Source organism: Nicotiana attenuata, chromosome 7 (assembly GCF_001879085.1).
Source record: "Nicotiana attenuata strain UT chromosome 7, NIATTr2, whole genome shotgun sequence".
In the NCBI taxonomy this organism is placed as follows: domain Eukaryota; kingdom Viridiplantae; phylum Streptophyta; class Magnoliopsida; order Solanales; family Solanaceae; genus Nicotiana; species Nicotiana attenuata.
The window spans coordinates 15,561,547-15,574,689 of record NC_031995.1 but is presented as its reverse complement, the minus strand read 5'-3'; the positions used below and the strand labels follow the sequence as shown (position 1 = coordinate 15,574,689).

The 13,143-nt window shown below is 36.2% G+C and overlaps 2 pseudogenes; both read left to right on the top strand.

Moving 5' to 3' along the window:
• LOC109228742 lies at positions 5,927 to 8,075 on the top strand (annotated as a pseudogene).
• Positions 10,785 to 12,803, top strand: LOC109230415 (annotated as a pseudogene).

Sequence of the window (13,143 nt, the reverse complement as noted above, 5' to 3'; positions counted from 1 at the left end):
AAGGACCAGGCCACAAGTCTTGGGCCAATTCGAGCCCAATGAACCCAACCAGATCCGGCCAAAATGGCCCAACCCAATCCCTGATCCGGTCCAGAGACGCCCAAAACGACGTCGTTTTGGCGTCAATGGATCATGACCGTCCATACCCTCAAATCTAACGGCCCGGATTGAATCTTGAATTAAAATAAAAGTGTCCGAAAATATGCCAAACCCTAAGACACTCTTCACCTTCCTTGTACCATTTCCCCTCCCTGTAACGCCGGCATAACACCACCCTTCTCCGCCGTGCCTCCGCCGTCCGCCACCGGCCGGAAATCGCCTCCGCATGCGGCGAAGCCCCAATCAACCCCAAATTTACACCACAGATACTACTTCATCTCCTCTTTACATATCCGTGGCCCATTTCTTCCAAATCTCAGTCCGTTTTCTTGAATTTCAGATCCAAAATCTGGCCAAAACCTCAATTCACCCAACCCCAACCAAATTAACACCATACACTCTCCTTATACCCCTCATCCCAAACTCATGACCCTCAATCTCCGAATCATCCTCGTTCGTGTCAAATCTTAAATCGAAATTTGACCTCAGAACCCTAACTTTACAAATTGGGGATAAAACGGTTTCCGGGCTATAATAGCCCTTAATTAGGTGTTTTCTCATGGGAAACACCTAATTAAGGATGGTTATAGTCTGATTTTGTCAACAAAGGCCGTCGGATTTGAAGCTTGAGGTATTTCATTTTATTCCCATGTTCATAGCTTCATGATTTTATTCTCTTAGGTTCATGTTGTAATTTCAGTATGCTTGCCATTGTTTTTCTTTAGGGTAGTTTAATTTCGTTAATCTCCAAAATTAGTTTGAACCTTTGTTGATCCATTCATCCATGTTTCGGTTAATTTAGTCACGATTTAGGTTTGCTCATATTAGGCTAGTTTAACTCGTAGTAGGTCAGTCTTAATTCGTAAATAGGTCATTGATTAGTATCTGTTGATTGTTAGTTTCCTGATTTTTAGTTCAGTTCTGAGTTAATCTTGTTTCATGGATTCTGATCAGTTAATTCAAGTGTTAGTTCTGATTCTATGATGATTCATTTTTAGTGCTTAAGTGTATTTAGTCTTTGTTAGTTGATAATTGGATAGTAGTGGGATTTAGGATCAATTTTCAGTCTCAATTAGCATTAATTGGATTCAGTCTTAGAATTTTAAAATTAGTTTGGATATAGCTGAATAACTTAGCCTTCAATTAACCTTGGTTGAATTTTAACTAAAGCAAAAGGGGTTTGGGTTGGTCAGTAATTTCAGGGAGTAGTCAGGGGTAATTTGGGCATGGGAAAGGGCTGTTTTGTTAAGACATAGTAATTTTAGAACTCAAGCAAGGGTAGTTTAGGTTTTTCATAGCTAAAGGAATACCCTAGGGCCTTCTAGAAGGGGGCCTAAGTGTAAGTTTTCTGCATTTTAATGCAGTAACTTGGGTAACAAGTCATAAAATCAGGGTCTAATAGCCAATTTCTGAAATAAAAAGGGGGAAAATAGGAAAAATGCTTCCAGAACATTCTGCCCCACTCCTTGCCTATAAAAGGCACCTCTAATGCCTTCTTTTACAAGTTTTAGAAGCCTGAAAATTCCAGAAAACTATCCAGCCCTAATTCCCCCTCAAAATCCTTCCTTCAAGTTTGAATTTCAAGCTTGAATTTCAAAATTCGAAGAGGGCCAAATCTGAAGTTTTACAGTTCTAAAAAACTTCCCTTAGATCTTAAAATTCTGCAGAAAAAACCAAAAAAACAACAAAACTCTCAGAAAATCCCCAAAAAATACTGTCCCATTAAAACCTTAGGTTAATTTCAATTTTAGTTTGTTGAGTTATATGGTCTAGCTTACTGTTAGATTGCCGAAGTAATCTGAGTATTTCTGGCTCAACTTCAACTAAATTCAAGTGAAAACCAGTGGTTTTGTTTTTTGTGTCATCTTTGTTGCTGTACTCTTCTACCTTCCATCCTTGGGTGTTGTGGCTTGATTTGAGTTAAAAGTAGCCCTGTGTGAGCTATTTACTGCTGATTGTGCTGCTGTACACTGCTGTTGCATAGCTGACCCAATTTTCCTTTTCACTTTATTCGAAATCCAGGTACATCTCTTGTAACCTTCAAGCATTGGAAATGAAGTGAAACAATTGGCAATTTGCTCCTTTAATGTAGCTTCGTACTGTATTTAGCTTGATCCAGCAGTGTTATTATTTCTCTATATGTGCTAGGCTAAGGATTATTAGAATTATGAAGCTATAGTTTCATGTTAGCCTTTATCTCATCAATACGTTGTGATTACTTGTATTGGACTGTTAAACATGTACATTCTGTTTGTATAAATTTTCAACATAGATTAGAATCATATTCAATATAGTTTGGTGCTTGGTTTAGATCGGAACTTGAGAATTTGTTAATGTAAGTGTTGCAACTGATGTAGGTATAAATAGGAGCCATGTTTTCAACTAGAATTGCGATTAGAATTTTTATTGAGCCTAATGTTTTGCTATCCAGTTAGATTTTTGGTTTGAATTAGTCTAATGTCTCCCGTTGGTAGTCATTTGAGTTCCAGATTAGCCAAAATCTCGTTATCCATATTTGGTTAGTAATGTGTATAATTAACCACCATTTCCTTTAGTCATTTACACAACTGAAACAATATGCTGCTTTGATTCCATAAGTTTACTGTGAGAAATTGGTTTTTGCTGATTTGAAGCAAATGTTTAATCCTTGGTCTTTCCATTATTAGCTTAATACATTGGAAAAATGAAAGCGATTATGGAGATAATATCATTGACTTGTGCGAACTCCATTACCTCCAAGTTGATTGCAAAATTGGTTCATTTTGTGTACAGGGTCAATTTGTTGAAGTGGTTAAATATGATCTGTTTTATTCGGATTCATGTACAGGCCTGGGCCAAAGTTTCAAGGCCCAAAACAAATGCTAAAGGTCATTAAAATCGTACCAGGAACATGGGGATTAATTTGCAAATATAAATTTGGGTTTTCGGGTTAGGTGGAGGGTTCAAATTAAGAGGGTCCTCCCTTTTGTTTGAATTCGGACTTGAATTCGAGGCCCGAATTTATAAATGTAAATTAACTAGGCCCTTTTAGAGACAAATTCAATAGAAAATCATAGTTTGCTTTAGGCTATCCTTAAAATAAATGAGATGAGCCTCGCCGAACAAAATGCATAAATTGCGGGGCTCTCATTAAATGCTTATATAAAAATATTTAGAACTCGGGACGTGCCATTAGCGAATTTTCATGGCCTCCCGCAAAGATAATAACTCGTTAGTCGCTTTAGGCGCGTTTTAATAATTTTACCTTCTTAAATTCAGGTGTGCATTTCATGCAACCCAAATCCAAATCCCAAAACGTTGAATAAGAATATGTCGAGGATCCGGGTGCATTTCATGTGACGTGATCCAAAAACACGTTCTTAAACGGCGTTCACTTTCCTAAAAATCAATTAAAAGCGACAAATAATCTTAAAATTGCACTATAGGTTGGGACATGCAAAAATTAGATTTTTAGCCAATTATAATAATTTAAGCGACCGTGGTAGAACCACGGGATCCGGGGGTGCCTAACACCTTCCCTCTGGTCAACAGAATTCCTTATTCAGAATTTCTGATTCGCAGACTCCAATTGGGAAGTCGAAATTTTCCTCGATTTGGGATTTAAGTTAAACCGGTGACTTGGGACACCAAAAGCCAACCCTTTCCCAAGTGGCGACTCTAAAAGTAAATAAATAATCCCATTTCGAATAATGTCACTTTAAATGGAAAAACTCCCTTATACATATATCCTTCGGGGTAGGTGTGTAAAAAGGAAGTGTGACAATGCACATAATATAAGAATAATTATTTAAATAAAGGTATTTTTATAATATACATTATATATTCTTGAAAATTATGCTCAATTATATTATATATATCCCATGCACGACTTAACATATTTTACCCTATACAGATAGTCCACCTGCTTTCCAGTGACATAACTTTGTGGTCGGAAATTTGGTAGAAACATAATAATATAATTGAGCATAATTTTTAAGAATATATAATGTATATTATAAAAATACCTTTTTTATTTAAATACTATTATGAACAAATTATTCTAATTAATTTTTTAGTATGCTCAGTATTTTTTTCTTCCAGCATTATATATGCTTAAATACTTTTTATTTTTTTAATTTATAAATAATATTTATTTATTCTATAGGCAAATCCATAATATAAATTAAAAAGTTTAAGAAAATAAAAAGAAGATAAATGTTTATAATTTAGAGGGTAAAATAGGTATTTGGCAATCTAAAATTTGGAAAATCTAGTTGGGTGACCTTCTGAGTGCAATAAGCATAGTTCAGTGACTTTGTTGTTACAAACGAAAGAAAAAGTGACTTTAAGAGATAATTTGGGATAGTTGAGTGACCATTTGAGTAATGGACTCCGAATGGTTAAAGCAAAAAAATAAAAATAAAAATAAAAAGGGGATCAAATTCCTGATTTAAGGCTAAATAATGACAGAAGCTAGCAATATTTCCACATAGCAGCAAAGACTTGGCCAGAAAAATATTAATCTATGCCATTCCATATGTATATACACATACACCACTAATAGTTTAGGGGACAAACACATGAGTCTCAAAGAATATTTACTTTTTATTTTTCATTTGTGCGTGGCTCCTTACAGGGCCATGCTAATTACTAGCATAATATTCAACCATTCTTAAGCAGTTTATAATTCAAAGAATAATATTAGGTGAGTGAATGAAAAACAACCAAAACAAAAGAGAGAAGAGACAGAGAGAGCCAAAAAAAATATGGAAGAATTAGTAAATAGATTTCTCAATAATGAACCCCATTGGTTTGCGATTAGTAAAGAAATTTTGTGGATCTCCTCCCACCAAAGTCCAAACTTTATATTCAGAACGAATCATGTCGTTGAAAACAGATACTTCCTCCCTCCGTTTCAATTTAGATGACACACTTTTTTTTATTAGTTCGTTTAAAAAAGGACGATACATTTCTATAATTAGAAATAATTCAACTTTAAACTTTTCATTTTACCCATTTTACCCTTAATGAGATGCTTTTATAAGCATACGAATGCCATAACCCCACAAAGCTTTTACCCCTTAAATTTTTAAGACCACAAGTTTCAAAAGTCTCCCTCTTTTCTCTTAAACTCCGTGCTGAGTCAAACCAACTCATCTAAATTGAAACAAAGGGAGTAATATGTACTGCAGAGGAAAAGGACGAGCTAAGCATTAAGCAATATCCCACTCCAATGTTTTATGCTTTTCTATTTATGGGTACATTAGAGCATTAATCTTGCTTTAACCTGAGATAATTTTATATTATTAAGTTGGTGTCTCAAAGATTAATAAAAAACAAATAATTGGTGAGAACAAGTAGACGAGGCACGTTATCTTATCAAATAATGGAGCAAGCTACTGCAACCGTTCAAAATGCACAAAACTATGAAAATGCAGTCTACTATGTCTGCTCCTTGACTAGATTTTGCTCCCATACATAATGGAATAGTATTTTGTCCTATGATAGAAGATAGTGGTCCTGAGGACCACAAAATAATACTAATGATACTGCTTTAATGCTCAGTCTTGTAAATAATATATTTGTTTTTTACAATGATTAATAGGAAAAATTTGACTCTACAACATAGGAGTAGTTGTAAATAACATATTTATGTTCTTAATGATACCAATTGTGAAGAGCCTGCCCAACATGTGAAAAAAGTTTGTAATCAATTCAGTCTCCTTTAGCAAAAGGGTTCTCAAACAGAAAATTAAGAAGCTGGCTTAATATATATGACATTTGAATTCTGAACATACAACACTTTTTTTCTACACAAATTCATAGCGTAGAGAATTGAGATTAACCACTTATTGGTGGTTTTATTAAGGTAAAAAAAACAAAGGAAACTGATTGTGACTGCATTTATTAAGTAGTAGACCTTGCATCAACTTGTCAAATAGAAGTGAAACTATGTGGACATAATTTAGCAGTCCACCAGCAAGTACTAGTCATTGGATTCATGTATTAGACATGATCCTTATAAGAGTATCTACGTTTTCACCAACATATTATTCAAGACACTCTTCAGTAGCTGCAGATACTCATAAAACTTCAAAACTCTGTACCTTCCCAATGGCTGAGAGCTACGACACAAAAAGCCATGACCAAAATGGTGTTCAAGATGCACAAGTGGCTGTGATTATGGTGCCACTTTCAGCACAAGGTCATCTCAACCAGCTTCTCCACCTCTCTAGACTTATCTCCTCGTATAATATCCCAGTACACTATGTTGGAGCAACCACTCATATTCGCCAGGCTAAGTTTCGTGTCCCCATGGTTTTGACCCTCTCACAGCTAAAAACCTATATTTTCATGAATTCCCTACACCACCTTTTGAAAATCCCCCACCAAATCCTAATGCTTCTCATAAGTTTCCTAATCAATTAATCCCTTCATTTTATGCAGCAATACATCTCCGGGAGCCAGTGTGCTCTCTTGCACGCCAACTCTTAGGTGCAAATCATCGGAGAGTGATTTTTATTTATGATTCTATGATGACTTGGGTAGTAGAGGATGTGCCAGCAATTCCAAATGCTGAGTGCTACTAGTTTAATAGTATCTCAGCTTTTCATACGTTTTCATTGTTCTGGGAAATCAAAGGAAAGCCTTTGCTAGCTGGAACTGAAGTATACGAAGACATTCCATCTGTCGAAAACGGCGGCGCTACTCCAGAGTTATGGGAATTGTGGAGGAAACAAGAATCCCTTATGGGGAAAATCAGCTCTGGAGAACTTTACAATTCATCCAGAGTAATAGAAGGTTTATACCTTGATTTAGTAGCCAAAGAAAAGGATGGCTTAAACCTATGGGCTATTGGTCCATTCAATCCATTGTTACTAACTGAGCAGAAGAAAGACTCAGATAAACGCCACCAAACCTTGGATTGGCTTGACAAACAAGAACCAGACTCAGTGATATATGTGTCTTTTGGAACATCTACTTCATTGTCGAATGAAGAAATCGAACAACTCGCCATTGGGTTAGAGAAAAGCCTGCAAAAGTTCATTTGGGTTATCAGAGATGCCGACAAAGGAGATGTTTTTGCAGGTGAAGAAAGGAGAGCTCAGATGCCTGAAGGTTATGAAGAGAGAATAAAAGGAAGAGGAATTCTTGTAAGAGATTGGGCACCACAGTTGGAAATTTTGGCACATCCGTCCACGGGTGGTTTTATGAGTCATTGCGGGTGGAATTCGTGCATGGAAAGCATTTCCATGGGAGTTCCTATAGCAGCCTGGCCAATGCATTCAGACCAGCCAAGGAATTCTCAGCTAGTAACTAAGTTTCTGAAAATTGGCCTAACTGTGAGGCACTGGACACGTCGAGATGAATTGGTTACATCAGAAATAGTTGAAAATGCTGTGAGAAATTTGATGGATTCACCTGAGGGAGATGAGATGAGGAAGAGAGCATCAGAACTAAGTGAGGCTGTCAAGCAATCAGTGATAGATGGTGGAGTTAACCGCGTGGAGATGGATTCTTTTATAGCTCACATTACTCGATAACTTTTTCTCTTTTGTATTGAATTGGTTGAACCATGCCATCTAGTTAGCATAAGTGGTACAACCATGCATCGGTGCGCTATCACCATCTGAGTGGATTTAGTGTCCACCCTCTATGCACACCATGATATGATATGTATGTTGAAGGAGAAGAACTTTTCCTTTATGTGTTCTTTGTATTTGCTAATATAGAAGTGGAGGTCCTCCTTCACTAGCAACTAGTTTGTTTGACCAGAGATACAAAAATATTGGAAGCTGTCTGTGAACTCTTTCAAGAACTTTTTGCTAGTACCTGGATGGTATAGTATGTTCTTCGAGGAATTTTGGAGCTTATCTTTGATTCTGTAACCTTGTATTTGATATTTTGCTAGACTTCTCATGTTGGTAGGTATAGACAATTTTTTTAAGTGTACTTAGCAATTTTTGCAAATAGACAAATAAGGAAGAGCTCAAGTACTCTGGGTAGTTTTTCTTTTAAACCATAAATAAACTTTCATGAGACTCTGGATTTGAATTAGAAATTTGCTCTGTTGCGACTGGAGCTATAAAGAAGCAAACTGGCCGGCAACATAGAGAAACAACTAGAGCTGGAGATGGGTCAATCAGTGGAATTGGGAAATATACATGCTGGAGATTTCATGGTGAGGTTTATTGTTTTAAAAGAAGGAATGTGGCGGAATGTATGTTATCTCTCCATTATTAATCAGAGGTCTCGCTTTTGATCCCTGAAAATGGAGAAATAGACCTACGTGGCACCGTGCCCCCTTCAATATACCTACGAGGCGCGAATCCAGATCAGTCGGGCCAATAGGTACCGGATAGGTTCTTGATGGTTAAACTGGAAAAAAACCCCAGCAAATTCCTGTTTAAAGGCTAAATAATCAAATAAGCTAGCAATATTCCCAAAAAGCAACAAAAACTTAGCCAGAAAAATATTTATTTACACCATTGTATGTGTATACACACACACACACACTAGCAACGGTTTAAGGGATAAACATGCGTCTCAGAAGATATATACTTACGGGTGAGTAAAAAATCAAGTTACAACATGACTTCACCACTTAAGTGGTTTATAACTCAGAATTATATTAGTTGAGTTAATAAAAAACAACCAAAACAAGAGAGAAAGGAAGAGACAGAGAGCCAAAAAATGGAAGAATTAGTACAGGGATTTTTCCATAATGATTCCCGGTGGTTTGTGATTAGTAAAGATATTTTGTGGATCTCCTCCCACCAATCGTTATCTTCAATCGAATTCATGTTGTTGAAAAATGATTTTAAGTACTGCAGAGGAAACATTTAGAGGAAAAGGACGAGTTATACAATATACCGTTCCAATGCTTTATGTTCTTTTTTGTGGTAAATTAGAGCATTATCACTTGTTATATATCTTGAGATAATTCAGTAAAACTAAGTTAGTGTTTCGAAGATCAAAAAGCAAATAATTGGTGACAACAGCTAAATGAGGCACAGATGTCTTATCAAAACATGGAGCAAGAACACACACAATACTCTGAATATGCAGTTTTTTTTTATATCTGCTCGTGGACTAGAATTTGCTCCCATAAGATAATACTTAGTATTTTTTCCCAGGATAGAATCTTCTAAAGATAAAGGTACTAAGTACGATAAAAATAATAATAATACTGCTTCAAAGCACAGGCTAGTCAATGTGTAACTTACACCTGTAAAAATTATAGTTTTTGTTTAAAACTCAACCACTTTTTGATTTTACTGAGAAAAGAACAAAGGAAAGTGATTGTGACTGCTTTAAGTAATAGTAGTAGTATACCATACCACCCACCACCACCACCACAACCATACTCAATCATAGCCGTCACCATTATCGACAACAACCACCCATTATCCCCACTACCCCTACCACCATCATTCTCAACTACAACCACAAACTCATCCACCTCAACTACCACAACTAACCACCCCATCACCATCAACAACCATAGCCGCACTGCCCACCATTATAAACTACCACCACCTTCCTCAATCACAATCACAACCACAACCACCACAATCACCCACCATTATTAATTATTACCACCCACCACTACTATCCTCAACCATAATCTATATCACTACCAATCACCACTAGCTACTACCCAGAACCACCACCAACCACCGCCTCTAGGAGGCATTCACAAGCACCACTGTGAGCCATCGCCACCACTAACTAACATATATATATATATATATANGAAAACGAATTCAATTACTAATTCTAGATGGATTGTCAAACAAAACGAAAAGAGAAAGGAAGAGACAGAGAGAGCCATGAAAATGGAAGAATTAGTACAGCGATTTTTCAATAATGATACCCAGTGATCTGTGATTAGGAAAGAGATTTTGTGGATCTCTTCTCACCAATCGTTATCTTCAATCAAATTCATGTCGTTGAAAAACGATTGTAAGTACTGCGGAGGAAACATTTAGAGGAAAAGGACGAGTTATACAATATACCGTTCCAATGCTTTATGTTCTTTTTTGTCGTGAATTAGAGCATTATCACTTATTATATATCTTGAAATAATTCGGTAAAACTAAGTTAGTGTTTCAAAGATCAAAAAGCAAATTGGTGACAACAGCTACATGAGGCACAAATGTCTTATCAAATAATGGAGCAAGAACAAGCACAGTACTCTGAATATGCAGTTTTTTTATGTCTGCTTGTGGACTAGAATTTGCTCCCATAAAATAATAGTACTTGGTAATTTTTTTTTCCTAGGATAGAATTTTCTAAAGATAATGGTACTAAATATGATAATAATAATAATAATAATAATAATAATAATAATAATAATAATAATAATAATAATAATAATAATAATAATACTGCTTCGATGCACATGCTAGTCAATGTGTAACTTACACCTGTAAAAAATATAGTTTTTGTTTTTTTTACAATGATGACGAAGAGGATGTAAAACTCAACCACTTTTTGATTTTACTGAGAAAAGAACAAAGGAAAGTGATTGTGACTGCTTTAAGTAATAGTAGTAGTATACTTTGCAGTACTTGTCTTATAAGAGATGTTAAGCTTTTTAATAATCTTTTTTAGCTACAGTACATGTTGTGCATGCGCCAATAACCACTTGTTGTCGTCGGATTCATGCATTAGATCTAATTAAAATCCTCATAAGTGCATATATTTCACCTATATTAAAGGCACTTCGCACTTTCAGAGTACAGAAGCTGAATATATTCATCAAATAGCAAAATTTCAAAACCTTCTCAATGGCTGAGAACTACCCCATAAAAATCCATGGCCAAAAAAGTGTTCAAGATGCACAAGTGGCTGTGATTATGGTACCACTTTCAGCACATGGCCATCTCAACCAGTTTCTCCAGCTCTCTAGGCTTATTTCCTCATATCCCAGCACACTATGTTGGAACGAGTACGATCAGTCATATTAGCCAGGCTAAGTTTTGTGTCCATGGTTTTGATCCTCTCACAGCTAAAAACCTACAATTTCATGAATTCCCTATACCATCTTTCGAAACTTCCCCTCCAAATCCGAATGCTTCTAATAAATTTCGTAACCAATTAATCCCTTCATTTTATGCAACAATCCATCTCCGCGAACCATTGTGAGTGATTGTTATTTATGGTTCTATGATGACTTGGGTAGTAGAGGATGTGCCAGCAATCCCAAATGCTGAGTGATATTGTTTTAATACTATCTCAGATTTTCAAATGTTCTCCACTTTCTGGGAGGCCAAAGGAAAGCCTTTGCTAGAAGGAACAGAACTATACGAGGACATTCCATCACTCTGAAAACTGCGGTACTCCAGAGTTATTGTAATTGTGGAGGAAACAAGAATCCCTTATGGGGAAAATTAGCTCTGGAGAACTTTACAATTCATCCAGAGTAATAGAAGGTTTATACCTTGATTTAGTAGCCAAATAAATTGATGGCTTAAACCTATGGGCAATAGGTCCATTCAATCCATTCTTACTGACTGAGCAGAGCAGAGCAGAGCAGAGACTCAAATAAACATCACCAAACCTTGGATTGGCTTGACAAACAAGAACCAGACTCAGTGATATATGTATCTTTTGGATCATCTATTCGTTGCCGAATGAAGAAATCGAATAACTCGCCCTTGGGTTAGAGAAAAGCATGCAAAATTTCATTTGGGTTCTTAGAGATGCTGACAAAAGGTGATATTTTTGCAGGTGAAGACAGAAGAGCTTAACCGCCTGAAGGTTATGAAGAAAGAATAAAAGGAAGAGGAATTATTGTAAGAGATTGGGTACCTCAGTTGGAAATTCAGGGACATCCTTCCGCAGGTGGTTTTATGAGTTACTGCGGATGGAATTCGTGCATGGGAAGTATTTCCATGGGAGTTCCTATAGCAGCCTGGCCAATGCATTCAGACCAGCCAAGGAATTCTCAGCTAGTAACTAAGTTTCTGAAAATTGGCCTAACTGAGGCATTGTTGAGATGAATTAGTTACATCAGAAGTAGTTGAAAATGCGGTGAGAACTTTGATGGATTCAGTTGGGGGAGATGAGATGAGGAAGCGAGCAACAGAACAAAGTGATGCCGTCAAGCAATCAGTGCTAGATGGGGGAGTTAACCCTGTGGAGATGGATTCTGTTATAGCTCACATTAATCGATAAGTTTTCCATCTTGGATGAATTTCACATGGTCATCGAACTAAGCATTAATAGCTCGGTGGTCATAACACTAAATTTTTTGTAACAAAAAGTAGCTAAAGTATCCATATATTTTGCACAAAACGAAAGAATCATCAGAATTCAAAAAATAGTGCCGGAAATAACAACTCAGATGCCAGATAAACAATATTTGTCAAGTCACCAATGGCACATAAATTTCCACCTCACAACATGCCATGCGGAATCCTACTAAAACCATTTCTCGATATGCATGGATGCTGATTTCTCAAAAGGGAGGAAAAGGGTTAATTATGTTCTATTGGTTTGTGTTTGTACGCTCTTCCACATGTGCTATGATGTGGAAAATAATTTATGAGTTGATGACGTGGCAGAGCTTATTTGGAAAATTTTCTACTGACATTCTGGTGCCAATCTTTTTATCTTCCAATGATTTCCATTTTATGCGATTATAGAGACAGATGAGGTATTAATTTTTTGTTACAGAATATAGTGTTGCAACTTTCCAGAAATAAAGATTTAGTTTCATGACCATACATGTGAAATTGACCTTTTTCTTCTTCTGAATTAACTTCATTATGTTTTTCTCCCTATCTATTAGTCATTATTTGAAACTGTCGACACGACCACTATGCCATTATAGGCCATATATATATTTACCTTTTTTATGTATCTCAAATCATTTTTCATTATCAGCTAAGCTAGACTTCAGATTTTCAAAATTCATCGGAAATTTTTCAAAAAGTTCTAGCAAGAGGTAATGATATGGTATGATCTAAGAGAAATTTGCAGCATGTATCACTAAGTACAACTCACATGAAGCAATCTTTCAAAGATCTGTCATATTCAAGACTACAGCCAAACATG